Source organism: Hoplias malabaricus, chromosome 15, assembly GCF_029633855.1.
Source record: "Hoplias malabaricus isolate fHopMal1 chromosome 15, fHopMal1.hap1, whole genome shotgun sequence".
In the NCBI taxonomy this organism is placed as follows: Eukaryota; Metazoa; Chordata; class Actinopteri; order Characiformes; family Erythrinidae; genus Hoplias; species Hoplias malabaricus.
In genome coordinates, this window is record NC_089814.1 from 6,549,932 (window position 1) to 6,569,209 (window position 19,278).

General features: G+C 38.8%; 1 protein-coding gene across 2 annotated transcripts in view; it reads left to right on the plus strand.

Annotated features, from left to right (window-relative positions):
- Positions 1 to 3,720: 3,720 nt before the first annotated feature.
- The window catches only part of prlra (prolactin receptor a), a 32,731-nt gene continuing 17,173 nt past the window's right edge, over positions 3,721 to 19,278 (plus strand). The window contains exon 1 of one of the 2 annotated variants that reach the window (XM_066646063.1): positions 3,721 to 3,848. The gene's annotated coding sequence lies outside the window, so the exon portion shown is untranslated. Of the gene's footprint in view, positions 3,849 to 12,400; positions 12,511 to 19,278 lie in introns of those variants that run through there. The other variant, XM_066646064.1, reaches the window with a different exon arrangement.

The following is a 19,278-nucleotide window of genomic DNA, read 5'->3' on the forward strand; positions in this document are numbered from 1 at the left end:
GAATCATAACAACGTTTTGTCATGTGCTATATTTAATATTGCATGAAAACATCAAGCATTTTGGTTTCCCACAGTGTTTACCCTTTAAAATCAGACGATCTAAATCTGACCTATGCACAGGGTAAAGGACGAGCGTAAATCTCTCAGGGACTGGCAGGATGTTGGTCTGTGGACATGGAATAAATTCATTAAGAACAGGGGAGCAAGGCTCAGGCAAAGCAGGAGTTTCTCAGAAAGTGTGAACAAACAGTGGTCAGATCTGGTCTTAATTAACGCTACTGATGAGTCCATTCAGGGAGAATATAAATCACTCAATGATGCTGTGGAACTGGCCTCATTTGGACACAGATCGCGCTACGGGGGGCAACAAAACATGTGCGTCCTGAAGTTGAGGCTGGTTTTGGGACTGAGGAGGAAAAAAAAGTCATAGAAATAAAACATTTCCCTATCAGCTCTGGTATTGAGTTGTTGTTGTGCAAAAGGACACGCGGAGACGTGTGACTGGATGAGTGTGTTTAACTCAATAAGAGTTGTTCTGGATGTTACCCAGAATTGATCCTGCTAGCCCCCTAGTAAATGTCCAGGTAATATCCGAGTAAAACCAGAGCTTGTTATGTTCCAGAGAATTCCAGTTAGAGCTGCGCGATATGAGCGCAAATCAGTATCACGATTAATCGTACATTTTATCACGATTACGATTAATGAACGATTATTTTGTTGTTGTATTTGTGACCCTCACAGTTCAGTGTCGAGGCCTGTGCTGTAAATACGCTCCAGCGTTGAATTCTAATGTCACTGGGAGCTTGTTCCACTCTTTTTCTGAGCACTGTTTATATTTGGTGTGTGATTGTGCTTTAGTCGCTGGTCGTTTCTTCTCAGTGTTTACATTTGACTTCTTTTAGTTCAGTGTCGTCTTAATTATAGTCAACACACAGCACGTCTAGGTACCTCTTTGGTACGAGCTGCTCAAGTCACTTGGTCAGCCTCAGCATTTAGGTTGTTTCCATGTGGCAGATAGGGGCAGAATCACTTGGTATTGTGGTTATAAAGAGACAGTACATGAACACACAGTGGGGACACAACAGAATTCATTCATTCATTATCTGTAACCCTTATCCAGTTCAGGGTCGCGGGGGGTCCAGAGCCTACCTGGAATCATTGGGCACAAGGCGGGAATACACCCTGGAGGGGGCGCCAGTCCTTCACAGGGCAACACAACAGAATAAAAATAATCGATATAGACAAGATTATGTCGATTAGAAGTTCTCAATGTCAATTTTGATTAATTTCCGATTAATTGCCCAGCTCTAATCCCAGTGAATCCATGCCATGCCTCTTGCACACACCTTGAGTTATATAAACAACCATCTGTATGCAGAACTGATCCTTTGCACAGTGAAATAAATCCTTAGACTGATGTAGGATATGTTGTATATGGTTAAAGAATCTTTTGGAAAATGGTTTGATATGGTACCAACGAGGGTCCTACTGTTGTAAGAAGCTGGAAGAACCATGTTTTAAAAAGGTGCTATATATCCATCTTCAGAAACACTTCATCATGCACAGAACTAGTTCACTACGCAGATGGTTCTATATCCTTAACTAGAACTATGTCCTTTCCTGAAGAGAAAAGCTTCGTTTTTTAAAGCACAGCTGCTCATTCATCCACATAAACCTCAGGATGTGTTGAATGCTGGGTGATGTGGTTATGACAGGATAATGTAAGTATTATGAAGCTTTATAAAACAACCCCTATAGTAAATAATTACTTAAGGAAATGATTTCTCAAGAGCTATGGTAAGAGATTAAAAATCAGAAAGGGTCTGTATGTCAGAAAGCCACAATCTGGGTCACAGAGGCTTCGTGTATTTTTGTATTTTTCCATAACGGGGCGACATAATGTCAGTACCATGAGGAAATGCCAGAGTATCCTAGAGATGCCTCGATTTATAACCAGCGGGATGATAACAGACTGTACTCAAAGCTCCTGAGAGCACAATAAAGACGGCTTTATCTCAGCAGGCTTTGCTTTGTTTGAGTAGACAGAATAAGGCCGGCCATGTGTTTGAACAGTAAGCACAGGTAGTTTGGGCCATTACAGAGAGTCATAAATTATTAGCTGCTCATCTTAGTCCTGTCGTCCAGGGGCAGCGTGTTCTCAGGGATGGTGAGTAACAGTGATGATGCGATATTACATACTGTGGTCAGTCTGTTGTTCTGCATTCTTTGCTTGCCCCATTTCACAGTGCTCTTCAATGGACCTCCAGAGGACCACCATTGAGCAGGTATGATCTGGGTGGTGGATCATTCTCAGTGCTGCAGTGACACTGATGTGGTGGTGGTGTGTAAGTGTGTGTTGTGCTGGTGCGAGTGGATCAGACACAGCACTGCTGCTGGGGTTTTTAAACCCCTCAGTGTCTGGACTGAGAATAGTCCATTGACCAACAGCGTCCTGTGTCTACTGATGAAGGCCAAGAGGACGACCAACACAAACTGTGCAGTGAGAGATGAGCTTTCTGACTTTCCATCTACAAGGTGGACCAACGAGGTAGGAGCGTCTCATAGAGTGGACAGTGAGCGGACACAGGGTTTAAAAACTCCAGTAGCTCTGCTGTGTCTGATCCACTCTACACAATCCATCACCCAAATAGTGTGTTGACTTTTGAAAAAGAGAGTGACGGGGGATTGTTGTCTGATCAGTGTATGGTTACAGTGACAGAAACAAGTGCTGCCATGTAAATGTTGCCATGGAGATGACATCACTGCTAGATGTTATTGCCCATATGTAGAGTGCTGGGAATATCCACTATAGAAAAGATTCCAACACGTGAACACAAACATTATACAGTTAGTGTGCTGATCTAGGATCAGATTCCACTCATGTTTTATGATGACCTTTTACTATCAGAAACAGATCCCAAAACAAAATGTTCGCAAATCTAGTCAACATTATAAGAATGTCTGATTATAATCAGGGTACTGTGTGAAAAGTATGAGACTGTTTCACATACTTCTACATTAAACATATTTTCATACAACAAAATCCCTACAATCCTGTCACACACTTCTTTCATCAGTGTGGAAGTTTCTGCGGTCCATGAGAGAAAACCGATTGTTATGAAATACCTACCACTGAGAGAACAAAGCAGAGTTACAGGAGAAGGAGTGTGTTATCTTGAGTTACTTCACTGCTGTGATTTGGCCGCAGTAGCTCTGTTATTTATGATATCCCATGATCCTGAGTTTTATTGCCTTCACAAGAGCTTTGTAAAGTTAAGAACAAGCCAAAGGTGAAATGAAGACGTCCTCTACCTTATATAAAACATTGTAATATTTTGATATTTAATTATTCAAACAATAAAACATTACATTAGTTTAGAGTAGATAACCGCTATTGTTATTCAGCAACATGGGATATTTAGTTTTAACTACAGCATTGCACTTTATTTACAGTGTGACAGCTCACTGAACATTTATAGTCCAGTTCAATATTGTGTGAATGGTGATTTGAACGGTACACACATGATCCCAGAGCAGTGTTTCTAGAGAAGTGTGTGAGTGAACAGACGAGTGGATGTAGGGACAGAGGAGGAGTCTCAGAGAGGGCAGGAGCAGTTGTCATGGTAATGCTCCTCCCTCCAGCAGACCGGTTAGTCAGGAGAACCCTCTGCTGGAGCTGTATGAGCGTGCATGTGTGTGTGTGTGTGTGTGTGTGTGTGTCAATGTAAGAGAGGAGTTGAGCTCCAGAGCTTCTGTGTGTTTCATTCCAACAACATCAGGGCTGATCACACACACCACAAGTCTAAATGAAGCGCAGCAACTTCTGAGAGGAGAATTCACAGGAGCAGGTAAGAACAGCATTTTAGCTTCTAATACTCTATACTGCCTAATAATAATACTCTATACTGCCTTCTATTAACACTCTATACTACCTTATAATAACACTCTACACTACCTTATATTAACATTCTACACTACCTTATATTAACACTCTATACTGCTTTATAATAACACTCTATACTACCTTATAATAATACTATACTACCTTATAATAAGTTATACTGCTTTATATTAACATTCTACACTACCTTATATTAACACTCTATACTGCCTTATATTAACACTCTACACAAGCTTGTATTAACACTCTATTCTACCTTATAATAACACTCTATACTGCCTAATAATAATACTTTATACTACCTTATAATAACAGTTTAAACTGCTTTATATTAACATTCTACACTACCTTATATTAACACTCTATACTGCCTTATATTAACACTCTACACAACCTTGTATTAACACTCTATTCTACTTTATAATAACACTCTATACTGCCTAATAATAATACTATACTACCTTATAATAACCGTTTATACTGCTTTATATTAACATTCTACACTACCTTATATTAACACTCTATACTGCTTTATAATAACACTCTATACTGCCTAATAATAACACTCTATACTACCTTATAATAACAGTTTATACTGCCTAATAGTAATACTCTATACTGCCTTATATTAACACTCTATACTACCTTATAATAACACTCTATACTACCTTATAATAACAGTTTATACTGCCTAATAGTAATACTCTATACTGCCTTATATTAACACTCTATACTGCCTTCTATTAACACTCTATACTACCTTATAATAACACTCTACACTACCTTATATTAACACTCTATACTGCCTTATATTAACACTCTATACTACCTTATAATAACACTCTACACTACTTTATATTAACACTCTATACTGCTTTATATTAACACTCTATACTACCTTATAATAACATTCTACACTACTTTATATTAACACTCTATACTGCTTTATATTAACACTCTATACTACCTTATAATAACACTCTATACTGTCTAATAATACTATACTACCTTATAATAACAGTTTATACTGCCTAATAGTAATACTCTATACTGCCTTATATTAACACTCTATACTACCTTATAATAACACTCTATACTACCTTATAATAACACTCTACACTACCTTATATTAACACTCTATACTGCCTTATATTAACACTCTATACTACCTTATAATAACACTCTACACTACCTTATATTAACACTCTATACTGCCTTATATTAACACTCTATACTGCCTTATATTAACACTCTATACTGCTTTATATTAACACTCTATACTACCTTATAATAACACTCTATACTGCCTAATAGTAATACTCTATACTGCCTTATATTAACACTCTATACTACCTTATATTAACACTATATACTGCCTTATATTAACACTCTATACTGCTTTATATTAACACTCTATACTGCCTTATATTAACACTCTATACTATCTTATATTAACACTATATACTGCCTTATATTAACACTCTATACTGCCTTAGATTAACACTCTATACTACCTTATAATAATATTCTAAACCTCCATATAATAACACTCTTTACTTTCTTACAGTAAAACTCTATACCACATTATAATAATACCCAATTTTGCCTTATAATAATAGTCTGTACCATCTTAAAATGAAACTGTATACCTCCCCATAGTAACATGCTATTGTATATTGCTGTATAGCAATATTTTACACTGACATATAATAATATTATATAACTCCTTATAATAATACTCTTCTCTGCCTCATACTAATACTCTATGCCACCTTAAGATAATACTCTACACTGACTTATAATTAAAGTGTATGGCTTTGTAATAATCCTCATCTCCCTAATAATAATAGTTTGTTGTTATATAATGATACTTTATTTTTGCCTTCCTCTTGAAATGGAGAGCTGTCTTTCCTTTGGTAAAATGCCTGGAATAATGTCTGTACGAAGATATTTTTAAAACCATGAGAAGAAACTCTGGAAAATTATACCGTATCCAATGTCCACACAACATTTTCCCAGGCCGGTTTAGACTTGGACAAAAGAAATGCTGGCTGGGCAACATTTTCTGAATAGCAAACTTTCAGGTGAGAAGTGCAGAGGAAGGAGGAGTGTGTTTACACTTCGTGGAAATGTAATCTTGCTCAGTGTGTGTCCATCACAGCAGATCAGAGATCAATCAGGCCACGGTTTCACTGTATAGTTAGTGCAGATGACACTATTTTGTGCTGTTCTTACAAAAGCTTCATTGGCAAGACTTGATGTGAACAAGCAGCAGATAGTTTGAGTAGGATGTGGGCATTGTTCCTTAATGCCATTGTTCAGACGGATGTGAATTTGTGACAGATGTGTGGTTACACTGTGGCTGGTTTGCTTCACTTTCCTTAACCCACTGTTTACAGACGGGGCACTGACTACGTCTTGGTGGAATTTTAGAGAGAAAAGCAATGTAGTAAAACGTTTTCTTAGCAAGACTAACAGCATCACAGAGAATACAAAGAGTGCAGTTTACAGTGCTGTGAGGCAGTGGAACTGAGTTGCAGTGGGGTATGGGATCAGCACTAATCCTTTGACATTACTACCTGACCTCACTAATGGTATTCTGGCTGAACGCAATCAAATCCCCACAGTAATGTTTCAACACCTAGTGTAAAGCCTTGCCGGAGAAGACGAGGTAGAACAAATGACCTGCCAAAACAGCTTGTCCTAGGTTCTTCAGTAGAGGTTTAAAGTGTTTAACAAGTCAAAAGTTGAAAGGACAGCTTCGGGATGGTGAACAGTTAAGGCTCTTAAACGTTAAGCAACGTGAAGAAGCCCACTACAGAGAGGCTTTGCTCTCTAATTATATATGACATGCTGGAAAAGTGCTGATATAGAGGGGATTACGTAATGAGCTTTTCCAGGTCTAATCCAGTGTGTGGCCTGGGCCTGGCCTTGGCTTCACCCTCATCAGGTGCATGGCGGCATCACCTGCTTCAGCCTGTTGCACCTTTACATTCTCAAACACAGGCACGGGGCAGTGATCAATGCAAGTAATTCAAGATTGAGAGGTTAGATTTAAAACAAGTTTTTTAACTCATAGACTCGTAAAACTGCTTTTATTCTCGTATTCCTACAATTTGCATATTTCACACTGTATTTAATCAGGTTAGAAATCGCGGCTTAGTTTCGGCTGCTTATGAACATCTAGATTAAGAAAAAGACATTCCTCAGAGTGTGTGTTCAGTGAGACATACTTTTTGCCGTGGGCTGCTTGATTGATTGGTTATCTTCTTTAATCAGTTAATAATACACAGTAATATCTTAGGGAAGGTTACAGAAACTGCAGTAGTTTTCACATTGACAACATTGTTTTAGTTGAGATGGGGCTTTCACAAAAAAAAATTGGCAGCGAGGAAAAACCTAGAAGAAGAAAAATCTATTCAGAAGACACTTTACACTGGACTTTGTAACATTGCTGTGAAAATCTGAGTGCATTCAGTCACAAGGAGGCTCATCCCGCAGGTGTTGGGTGATGATCCAGGACTGCTGGGAACACAGTTTCTTTGCTACACAGCCCTGTGCTCTAGCAGATGCTTGGTCTAAGTTCATACGGTGCTATTCTTCAGATCGACCTCTTTCCTTCCATATTTTCCTGAGGAGACTTAAAAACTGAGGTTGCTTATTGATTAAGTTCCATTTGGCTTTTGAAAGGGTTACCTGAGATAATCGGTGCTGAAAACAATAACCTTGATCACTTCGTGTACATCACGCTTTACTTTGGGGCGAGACGTCTGCAGTCTGGCTTTTCATTCCCTTTAAAAGTCGTCAGGAATCTGGCTTTCTTCGGGCATTGTGAATCCTTAAACGCTTCTTTAAATATAATCTACACACAGAGTAATACAGGACGCAGTGAAAAACATTACTCACAATGCGTCTCATCTTGTATTTAGTGTCCATTTTATGAACCCCTCACTCACTGCTCACAACCCATCTGCGGTCAGAAATCAATGGCAGAAGCAAAGTGATTTTCAGCAGATGAGCTTTCCATAAGCACTGTGGAGATACGTGAGAGTGTTTTTAAATCAAGTGGCCAGAGGGTGAAAAACAGTCCAAGTCTAATGACAGCATCAGCTGCATGTTCGTCAAATCAGTGCATTTTACTGTTTGATTTCATTTGTGTGGGTGACATATTTAAATCAATTTAAAGCAGTTTTTGCTGAAGGTAGAATATTCTCTGTAAGCCCTACCAAGCCACAGCTAGCATCTATAAAGTCTAACAGCTGCTATTCAACCGTAACGAAGATGCCCAGTTCATAGAAAACATCAGTGTCTACATGTAAACATGCTGGTACCAACAATCCAGATGCTAAGAAACAGGCGGGGATGGAAAAAACATGTTATCTGTCAACACACACACAGATGTTGACACCATCAGGAGTCAGGTGACAAGGCTTTATTCGGAGCAGTTTAGCAAACACGGCTTATGTAGTGTGCAGGCCTTCTATATAGTGTTCTACAGATTTCTATGGCGAGGTCTAAAGAAGTTTCCAGAGAATTTCCAGGGCTTCTATGTACATTTTAGAGCAGGGTGTTCCCTAAAGCTATGACACTGTGTAATCAGTAAGCAGTTGCAGCTGTAGTGTCATCCATTGTAAGTCAGCCATTTGGAAATCCTGAAGACCCCTGTACTAGAATGTTCCATAAAGACCTGCTGTAGACTTTATGTACATACACTGTTAGAAATACTGTCACTGTGGTGGTCTTTCAATGCCTTTAGTTAGGGAACATACTTGTACCTTATTCTACTTTAATTGTAGATTGAATACACTTCGTTTCACCTCCAGGACTTACACATTTCTATGTGGAAAAGAGAATGTAATGTACCTTTAGGGAATACATCTGGACTTTAACAGCACTCAACACTCAAGCAAATCAACACAATTTTAAAAGCTATAATGAATATAGAATATGATACAATTATGTTCCCTAATTAAAGGTACTGAATATGAACCACTGAGGGTACCACCACAGTGACAGCCAAAGATACCACGTCAGTGACAGTTTTTCAGAGTGTTTACTCTTACTGTGGAGCACTGGATCAATCAGTGTTCAGCTATCTTAGTCTTATTTGGTCTGTTCTAAGCTCTAGCCATTAACCTCTATGAGCTTACAGTGAGATGAAGCAGCTTTTTAAAACCTCTTTAGGCAGAGCTCGTCTTCCACCCAGTGATAAACTGCACATTACAGTGTCTCTTCTTCTTTAATGTATTGCGCAAAGTCCATCAGAGCTGTTCAGTTGTAAAGTTATGTTGGTTGGGACTCTACAGTGTGCTGGAGTATTGTTTTTTTTTTCTTTGATGAGTGAGATGATAAAACCTCTGACTACCGTCATAGGCAGATTTAACTGGTTTCAGCCACTTGAACTTTAGAGTGCCTAGGGGCAGCTTGTAAATGTACAGCAGTGAAATTAAATTCACATTACGAGACTTCTTGGGAGGTTGCTGGAAAATAATAAAAAAAAAGGTTTGTGTGGGTGTTATTTGTTGCATGGTGATAGGACACTGTTATAGGGAACAGAGCTAGTCCCTGGTGGCACAGTGGTGCCACAGGAACCGTCTCTGCCACATAGCTCCAGGGTCCTGGGGTCCTGGGTTCACACATCACCTTGTGTCACTTTGTTTGAGGTCTTTGGTGCGTTTCCTCCAGGTGGCTCAGTTTCACTCATAATGCAAAACCATACGTTGGTAGGAGGATTAGCTGTGTGAGTGTCCAGAAATGTGAGCGTGTGAGTGACTGGGTGAGTGATAAACTGTCTACGGGTGTGAAGATAAGGAGTGTAGAATTACTACAATGTAGTAAACTGTCATTGGGATTGTCCACTCAAAGGGATAGTTAATTAAGTATCATTAGTAACACTTTAAATTACAGCCCGCTAATTACTAAGTACTGAGTAAGTAAAGGGTATGATACTATAAACATGTGGTTATTACTGGGTATCTTACAAACACAGCACGTAACTACGTTCTGAATCCATTGTACGTCTACACATAATTATAGATCACAAAATTGAATTAAAAGTATGACATTTTATGCAAGTGACTACTACTGTTATTTTGTTATAAATAAGGAATGCAGCTACTATTTTGAGTAGATCCTTTAAACTTATTTACAGTGCACCTACAGAGAAGGACATGGTCAGCTACTTTCATTACAGGCGCTAGCAGAGTTTCATGTTACATTGTACTCCTTAGGTTTACCACAATAATCATCATCACATACTTTACACTGTTTTGCCTGTATGTATCGGGGCATTATATGCACATATCTGAAACTCTGACAGTGCCTGTGATGAAAGTAGCTGACCATGTCATTCTCTGTATGTGCACTGTAAATAATCTATAATTACATTCAGAAACACAGTGATTTCAAAATAGTAGCTGAAACAGTAGCAAAACAAATGACAGTAATTGTAACTTAAGTCATACTTGATACTTTTAAATCAATTTTGTAATCTATAATTATGCTGAGAAGTATACGTAAAATGTTTGTAAGATACCCAGTAATAACCACATATTTCTACTATCATACCCTTTACTTACTTAGTACTTATTTTATCTTATGGCTTACTTTCTCCGTACTTAGCGGGCTGTAATATAAAATGTTACTTTATCATTAATAAAGGAATTTAGTTAGACCGTTTTACCATAGCAACTGTATTTTTAATATGGTATTGTTTCCAAACCTCCTGTCTTCACTCAGTGCTTTTGAGTACATGTAGACCACTTTCCTCTAGAGAAAGGTAATTTAGTGTAACCTGTAATATCCACACAGCTGTACCTTCAGACCACTGCGGTACCATCAAAGGGTACACTTTACACTGTACCTTCGGTTTAGAATATCATCACTGTCCAATAACAAACATGTACCTCCGTTTTTTGTTTATATTTAATTTACTAAATCATTTGAACTTATTCCAATTTCAAAAGTCCTCCAAATTTGATGAATCGACCAATAGATACGCTCCAAAATGACTTGGAATAACATCATTTACTTTGACTTTCACAAATTCAAGAAGGTTTTTTCCTTCTCCTAAATAGTAATAAAGTTTCTATTTTGGAGATAGTAGTTTTTCATCAGACAGCAACAGTAGGTACCTGTCCAATGTCTTTGTTCTGACAGTGTATGAAATATTATTACACAGCAAATTAAACCCAGGCTATCTCTCTCCCTCGGTGTCACCTGTGTAAAAGATGGCTGTAATATGAGTGCTCTGATGGTAAATGAGTTAACATCCCAGTCTAGTACAGATGGATTTATGGCTTGTTTGCCCACCACCCTTTAATCTCGTCATTGCTGGTCATGAACGCAACTGAACAAATGATGTTCTGGTTGTGTGTGTGTGTGTGTGTGTAAATGGGAAATAAAGGAAGTTAAACACTTTATTGCCTTTTAACTTCATTGCTGACGTCAGCTGTTAATCTTGTTGCATACTGTTTACCTTTCACCCTGGGCTGGGTTCATGGTCATCCTCTGTGTCAGATTTATGTTATATACGATACAATAAAAATATACTGTACTTGAATGTATATACAGCACAATAATAATGTTGCACACTGTGCAAGTCTGTAAGTGATTTATTATAGCTCAGACCTTACATATTCATGATTATAACCCTGTGTTGAGTTGTAAAACATCCTATGCCAGCCCATTAGAGTTCACTCTTTTCCTACCAGCAACACCCACAATTGTGTTATCATCTATCATAGAATATTTAACTATCCTACAGCTAACCACAAAGGTGGTTTTGGCCGTTTATGATCCCATCAACAACCAGTTACATCTAACACCAAAGGTTATTCATTGGGTCCAGCCCATGAGCCCCTATCGCTAGTTCTTCACAGAGGTCATCAGGTAGAGAATGGTAAATCCACACTGGCCTCCCTGGTGACTAAAGCTGTCCCTAGCCCTACTGGCACCGTTAATCCATGGTCAGTGCCACCAGTTCAGTGTGCACATTAGGTGATACATCTCCAACAAACACAATAATATGACAACACTCCACTCACCTGCCCTGTCCTCCAGGTACCTAAAACACACCTCAGCCATTCTACATTCACAGTGCATTTCTGTGCATAGTCTGTTCTTACCGAATAATATCTTATGTCTGTAGGTTTCTGTCTTTTGTTCGGTGTTCTGTCTTAGCCAAGGATTTGTCAGAGATATGTACTGTCTTATGTTAAGTAGCGTCATTTACAGATAAGTAAAGAAATGTACAGTAAGCAATGTACAGTGTCATCGGTGTCCAATTAAAAACTTGTATCTCCCAAAACAATAACATCACAGCACCATTCAAAACTTGAACTTCCACCTGTGATAACAAAAGAACAGTTGAAAAAACATTTTAGAAGCTCAGTCACTGCCCTGTCACAGTTAAACACACCTCTCAAATACCGACACCTCCTACACACTACAGTTCTAATAAAACCACTGGTCGGCCTACGCCTTTCTCTTTTGCCCACAGGAGGTTTGAGAGAACTCAGTTCTCACCTGAGCACTTCAACACATTTAATCCACTCAATCGGACATGATATATCTATCTTGACCTAATAAGGACTATCATTTTTCAAATGGTAATGTTCATTTTATTAATCCTTATTTCTATAATTATGTTTTTTTTATGTTTAATTTTAAAAATATAAAAATTGTTTTGATTTTCTGAAAAAACTTGATGACATTAGGGCTTCTCCCTTTTGGAGAGAATTTAAAACCCCCCAAAAACCCTCACAAAGTAGATCCCTAAGGCAGCTATGAGCTGAATGTAGCATATGTAAATTACTGATGTAACGTTAATGGAAGCTTATAACCCAATAATTAACTCTGTGCCAAAAGCATGTTGTCAAACACTATGTTTAGAAGAGTTTATAATTCTAGAGCTTTGCTATTGGTCTCTATCAATAGATTTTAAATGAAATTAGTGTTGTATCCAACCCTTTGAATGATACAATTCAATCAGTAGGTCTCCAGACTTTCACACTGTAACTGGTACCTTCTACACTGTGTGTGTGTGTGTGTGTGTGTGTGTGTGTGTGTGTGTGTGTGTGTGTATGAGAGAGAGAGAGAGAGAGAGAGAGAGAGAGAGAGAGAAAGAGAAAGAGGTGTGAGTTTGAGGGTACTGTTACAGCTGTAGGTGACAGAGCTGAAAGCTGATAATGTCTACCTGTGTCCAGTGGGGGAGGGGGATGGGCTTCAGAGTGGGCTGTGTTACTGAGGCCAGGTGATCAGCAGCTTAATTAGGATCAGAGTGTGAAGCAGTCAGACGCTGCAGTGTCAGTGTCAGGTGGCACACACAGTGTGAATTAGTCATAAACCCAGTTCCTGTAATAATTCATTCAGTCATACAGCTACCGATTACAGGACATCTCCTTAATAATAATAATAATAATAATATGTGACATAATGTAGTGGATAACACTGTTAACCTCCACATTGCAGATTAGGGTTCAGGTCCCAGCTCAGGCAGGAGCATCACGCTGTATCAGTAAGATGAGAACCTTAATTTAGACCTTGGTTGGCATGAGACTTTTTTTTTCACACATTTATTTTTATTAAAATCAAAGAAAAAGTGAAGGCGCACAATGCACAGATGTACAGAACTGTGCAGAAGTCTTAGGCAAACTAATGCCTTCTCAGGAAGCATGGTGCTTGTATAAACTTATATATAATCACTGATACAAAAAATAATAATAATATAAAACATATAGAAAATATAAGAGTTTGAAGAACAATGTTTTGTTCATTTGTTAAATCAACAGCACACATTATTTAAAATAATTATTTATTAACTGCTAAAACTAGCTATTGGTTGATAACCTCAAATAACACGGACTCCACAAGGAGGGATTTGGTAAAAGTTAAACCAACAAATTCACACACAGAGTATTCTCACACTGGAATAATGTTATTTTTGATTTTATTATAAAACTGAGCGTTATTTGTCGTTTGTTTCTTTGTTTTTTAGAAAATCTGCTCAGGAGGCTAGCTTCTAGATTTGTGAACATTCATCAAGATCAGAATTATATATATATATATATACACACACACACACGCCCTGGGTTTGTTGCATATGTGCCAGATTTGTCATGGTGTGTGCAACTTGCTGTATTTACAAATCAGTTTGATTCACAATTGAGGAGTCTTCCTATTCTCTAGTTCTCAGTTTGTTTTACCTGACTGCGCTTTGGTATGACGCAAGATTTCCTATGTCTGCTTCCATAAATCCTCGTCCAGGACATTCAAAGTGCGTTGAGGTTGCTGGAAGACACAAACAAACACTGAGAGTCTTAGAAAGCACTTTAAAGGGACAATGGATTTTAAAATGTACACTGTATACCTTTAACCTCAAAAGATATATTGAGACATGCATAGTGTAGGAAGTTAGCTTCTTTATGTTTGCGCAGGAGTCAGGAAGCTAATGTTGCTAACAAGTTATGGATGCTACTACTGTTGTATATTTGACATTTTGAGCAATTTTAGGCATAATAGTGTGTAACAGAGACACAGAAAGCACATGGTTAAGTCTATTATGAATTATATAACAGCTCAACCTGCATTTAGCACAGGCCTCATCGGGTATAAGCTTCCATTAGCCTAGCTGTCTTAGCATCCAAGTCCAAACCAAAGAAGCAAATTTAAGACACTAAACAGTCTACGGTTGGTTGAACTAACACTATGTAAAATAAGGGCAGGAAAAGAGGAATGTGCCTGATTTTTCCAGAGTACTCCTTTACCATGCTTATTGATGAGGTGATATGAAATTCCTGTGGAGTTGAAGCTGCTATTGTCACCTGAAACAGGACCTTGAGCCTTGCCTCCAAGACTGAGGGATAGAGAGAGAGAATGAAGGAACCAGTCAGACGAGTTCACTCTGGTTTTATTTATACTGAAGAAGGTTCTCGGAACAACACTTCCAGAACGATGTTATCTCAGAGTTTCTGCCGTTCCTTTCTGTTTACTGCAGAATAAACAGCTGATTTATTCATCGCAAATGTTTGGCATAAAATACGTGAGTGAAAGAGTGAACAAAAATAGACCTGTCTCTTTTTTTTTTGTAGTTTACATGTAGTTTCAGTTCAGTACAGGAAAACCTGAAGATAGGAACATACACAACTGATGTAACCCAGTGTTCTGGATACAAGCACAATACTACCACACTATTCTGGATGTTTAACCCAGTAACAACCAAGTATTCTAGATATATAACCCAGTAGAATCCAATATTCTGGAAACCCCACCCAATGAAAACAGACTTTTCTGGACATTGGCCAATGAGAACCCAGAGTTATGGACATTTAACCCAGAAAGAACCCAGTATTCTGAGCACTGTCTCAGTGTGAACATCTTTGTAAGTGAATTTGTTTTCATATTAATATGTCAGTTCATATCTGAATCATTACTTTCATTAGCGTAAGAACGCAAACCTTAGACATTGGCTGATAGCTCCATATCTAGCCCTGTAACTGTGGATTTAGGTGGTTGTTTCAGGTTCAGAAGTCACAGTAACGGATTAATTGTGTAGCTCTTGATTAAATGAGACATATAACCCTTCCCACAGTAGTCAAACATCCAGCTCATTCTATTCTATTCATGTTGTTGGACTTGACTTCACAAACAGTAGCCAGTCTTTCCTTGACGTCACTCTGAGAGTGTATCAGTCCTGAATTAATGAGAGCAAATATGAGAGGAGACTGTTTAGGATTAAAGACTCTGTATTGCTATGTAAAAATGTTGGTATGGTACTGGATTCAGATCAGCTGGGTGTGTGTGTGTGTGTGAGAGAGAGAGAGAGAGAGAGAGAGAGAGAGAGAGAGAGAGAGAGAGAGAGAGAGAGAGAGAGACAGAGACAGAGAGTGTGAGAGACATTAGCCTGCACTCTGCTTATATCAGCATACCATGTGTTCTACATGATCTACTTCCAAAAGTCAGAAGCACTTGAAGCAGCTTTGCAATGGAGGAATAGGAAGAGAGTGGCTGCGGTATCTTTAGCCGTGTGGGTCTGGGAGCATGCGCTTGTTTGCCAGTATTTGTACAGTTAAGAGGATTATTCCTCTGGGAGTTATGTAAGATTGCTATATGCAGCAGCAGGCCAATCCTCTAATGCCAATAATCAGATCACTGCGACGTTCTTGAAATCAAAGCAACGAGGAGATAATAACATCAGGTTACAAACAGTGATAGAGAGGGCACTAGCCAGCATTTAGCCAACTCACCAAAGCTAGAACCTGAGTGTGTGTTAACTTTTCACACATATTGAGTTGTTAATGATGTGGTGTATATTTTACAAATAATTGAATAAGTTGTTTGAGTGTTTTTTGAGAAAGAGAAAGTACAATTATTGGATATTATGCTAAACTCCAGTCATATTTATACAGCTATTAGACTTGAGACAATTAAGCACACGAAGCTGTAGATTGCAGTGATTACACGGAAAAGGTTGCAGGGATCTGGGAATCTGAGGAGGCGGCCGGATCCAGAGATTTCAGGACTGTGTACCTCCAACTCCTATAATCATTTTCAAGGAGACATATTCTACCAGTTTTTTTTCACAAGTGAATACAGTCCTGGGGTCTTAATGAAACATCTGTGACCCCCCGTCTAAACAGATCTGGTCAGGGCGGCTATAGTTTCAGCACCTGTTCCTTTCAATGGTATGGAGCCAGTCACTGTTCACTTCAACCCGAGTGAACAAGGACATATGTAACATGTAACATTACAATCACAACACACATTGCACTTATCCATTTCTAAATTCAATGGACAGTCAGTGTGTGGACTGTAAATCTCATTCTGCTACTTCAGTTTCAGAAGAGCCCAATCTGTTAAATAGCCAGTAATTAAAACATTATGCTGTCTTCACTATATAACTATTGTGTTCTGAAGTTATGAGAGTGAGGAACAGGGCTGTGGACCCATATCTGGACCTGGTGAAAACACTGTAAAAGATTTCACCAGCTTCAACTCAAAAACGTGAGTTCAACAATGAAAATAAAACCTGTGTAAGAACTACCTGCGTACCAAAGCCCCGCCCATAGCCGTAACTCACAGTTTCAAGTTCACGTCATTCCTTCAAATTTCCTCTTGAGTTAACTTGAGTTAAGGCTGAAAACTTATAAAATCCAGTTGAAATCACAAAACCTAATTTGATAAGTTAAGGTAAATGTCATGGCTTATGGCTTTACAAATTGTTAGACTACCCTCTTATACTCATAAATGTCTATTGCCACAGCCACTTAACTCTCACCAGAGACCAAAGATCCAAGAGGGTACCAGAGGCCAGAGGCCAAAGAGGGATCCAAGATTACAAACGTTGGACCATTTTCAGAAATGTATTATTTTGGCATCTGGACCTCGTGAACATGCTGTAACTGGACGATGGTTTAAACTGTCTGTCGCTACTATACCCACCCCCACATTTACTAATGAGAGAGAAAGAGAAAGAAATTAACCCAACATCTGTATGAAGCCAAAGTGCCAGCTGATGTAAATGGGCAGTGGGTTCAGTCTGTCCACTGATGATATAATCTCTTACGCAACTAAACACACAGCTGGACCTTCTTTAGATTTTTAATCAGTGATATCTCTCTCTCTCTCTCTCTCTCTCTCTCTCTCTCTCTCTCTCTCTCTCTCTCATTTTCAGATTCAAATAGCTTTATTGGCATGACTGTCATGAGAACAATATTGCCAATGCATTAGGAAAAAAAAAACCCTATAATTAGAGAATAAGTGACGACAGTAGGAAATAAAAATAATAATAAAAATATGTTTTGGCAACATTTACAAAAACGTTGGCCAGTGCTGTGATCTGTGTTAGAGACTGACTGAGGGTTCCGAGAGTTGGAGAGGACCACTGAGGGATGGGACACTTCTTGGGTGTTTGCCCTGTACGCTTTAAACTGCAGGGTTTCTTTGGGACTTGGATATAGGTGTGTCCAGAAATGTAGGATTCCTTTTTTTTCGATGTCTATGAACAGAGGCAACACACTTTATCCACACAGGACTGTTTTTGCAGCTTCCATATTGTAACGTCCTGTCTGTTTTCCTCACCATGTGCTCATGTTCTAGTCTCTACCCTAGTCCCGCCCTCTCATCAGAGTCCCCTTTGTAGTCCTGCCCTCTCGTTATTGTCCCCAGGTGTTCCTTGTCAGTGCTCTGTGTATATATAGTCCCTTTTTTTTCAGTCAGTCTTCCTGTCCGATTCCTGTTTCGTTCGAGTGGTTAGTTGTGAAACTCCTTGCTTGTTTTTGGTCCTGTTAAATAAAAGATTCCTTGTGTTTACGTCCACCTCCCTTGTCTGTCCTGCCAACTGTGACACATATATGTACTGCGGGAACTACATGTTTTGCAACTTTAATGCAAATAGGTGGGGCTATTTGTTGTAAGTAGATTAGAAGAGTATATGTACGTTTGCCAATGTCTATGGCATCACCCGTTTCATTGATATGGGCTCTTTAATTCACTGTTGTGACTGCAGTGTCATTAAGCGCTCCTTTAGGAGTTACTCATGTTGATGCCATATGATCCTTCTCTTGCCTGTTACTTATGATGTGGATAGACTGAGTTCATATTTCATTATGTTCTGGCATTAGTATCATTAGTATAAGGTGAACTAGACTTCCTGGAACAGTAACGTAGAAAATAAAGTTGATCTCATTGCTTTCACTGATTTCTCAGTTCTGAAAGCGCAGCGTTCTCCATGTGTTGATGTAACACACTGAGTGCAACTGTAAAGCTCCACAGTGTGTGCGATGAGGGCAATAAGGGCACACTGTAGCAATTAGTTCACAGACAAAAACACAGCAGAGGCCGATAAGGCACAGCTAATAATCCTTGCTTTCATGCAGGCTTATGAAGCCCAGATATTTTCTATATTCCACAGCTCTAAATGCATCTACGCCTCTAGCAAGGCTTATGCTGGAACATAGCAATGAGAGTTTGATTGCATTTCCTACTGTTTCCCCTAGTCTGAGCAGCAGTCGATATGTAAGGGAGTCTCTGTGATGGTACAAATTCAGGTCACTCAGGTGAAGCACTTTGTTCAAATCCTCATAATAAGCTTTACCGATTCACTCTGGTCAGTTTGAGAAACCGCATCAGTGACGCAGCCAAGTGTCTGATTAATTATTCACCAATCTTGAGAGCACTTAAATCTGACTCACAGAGGAAACTGCTCCATTGGCAGCTGATCTTGATGTGATTTGGTGTATATTTGACTAAAAGACTGCTTCCAGGACTACATTTGTAGGATGTGCACTAAAATAACTCACACTTGAAAACTGACCGTTAAACCTAAACCTAACCTTAACCTTAAAACTTAACCCTAACCCCAAACCTAATCAACACTC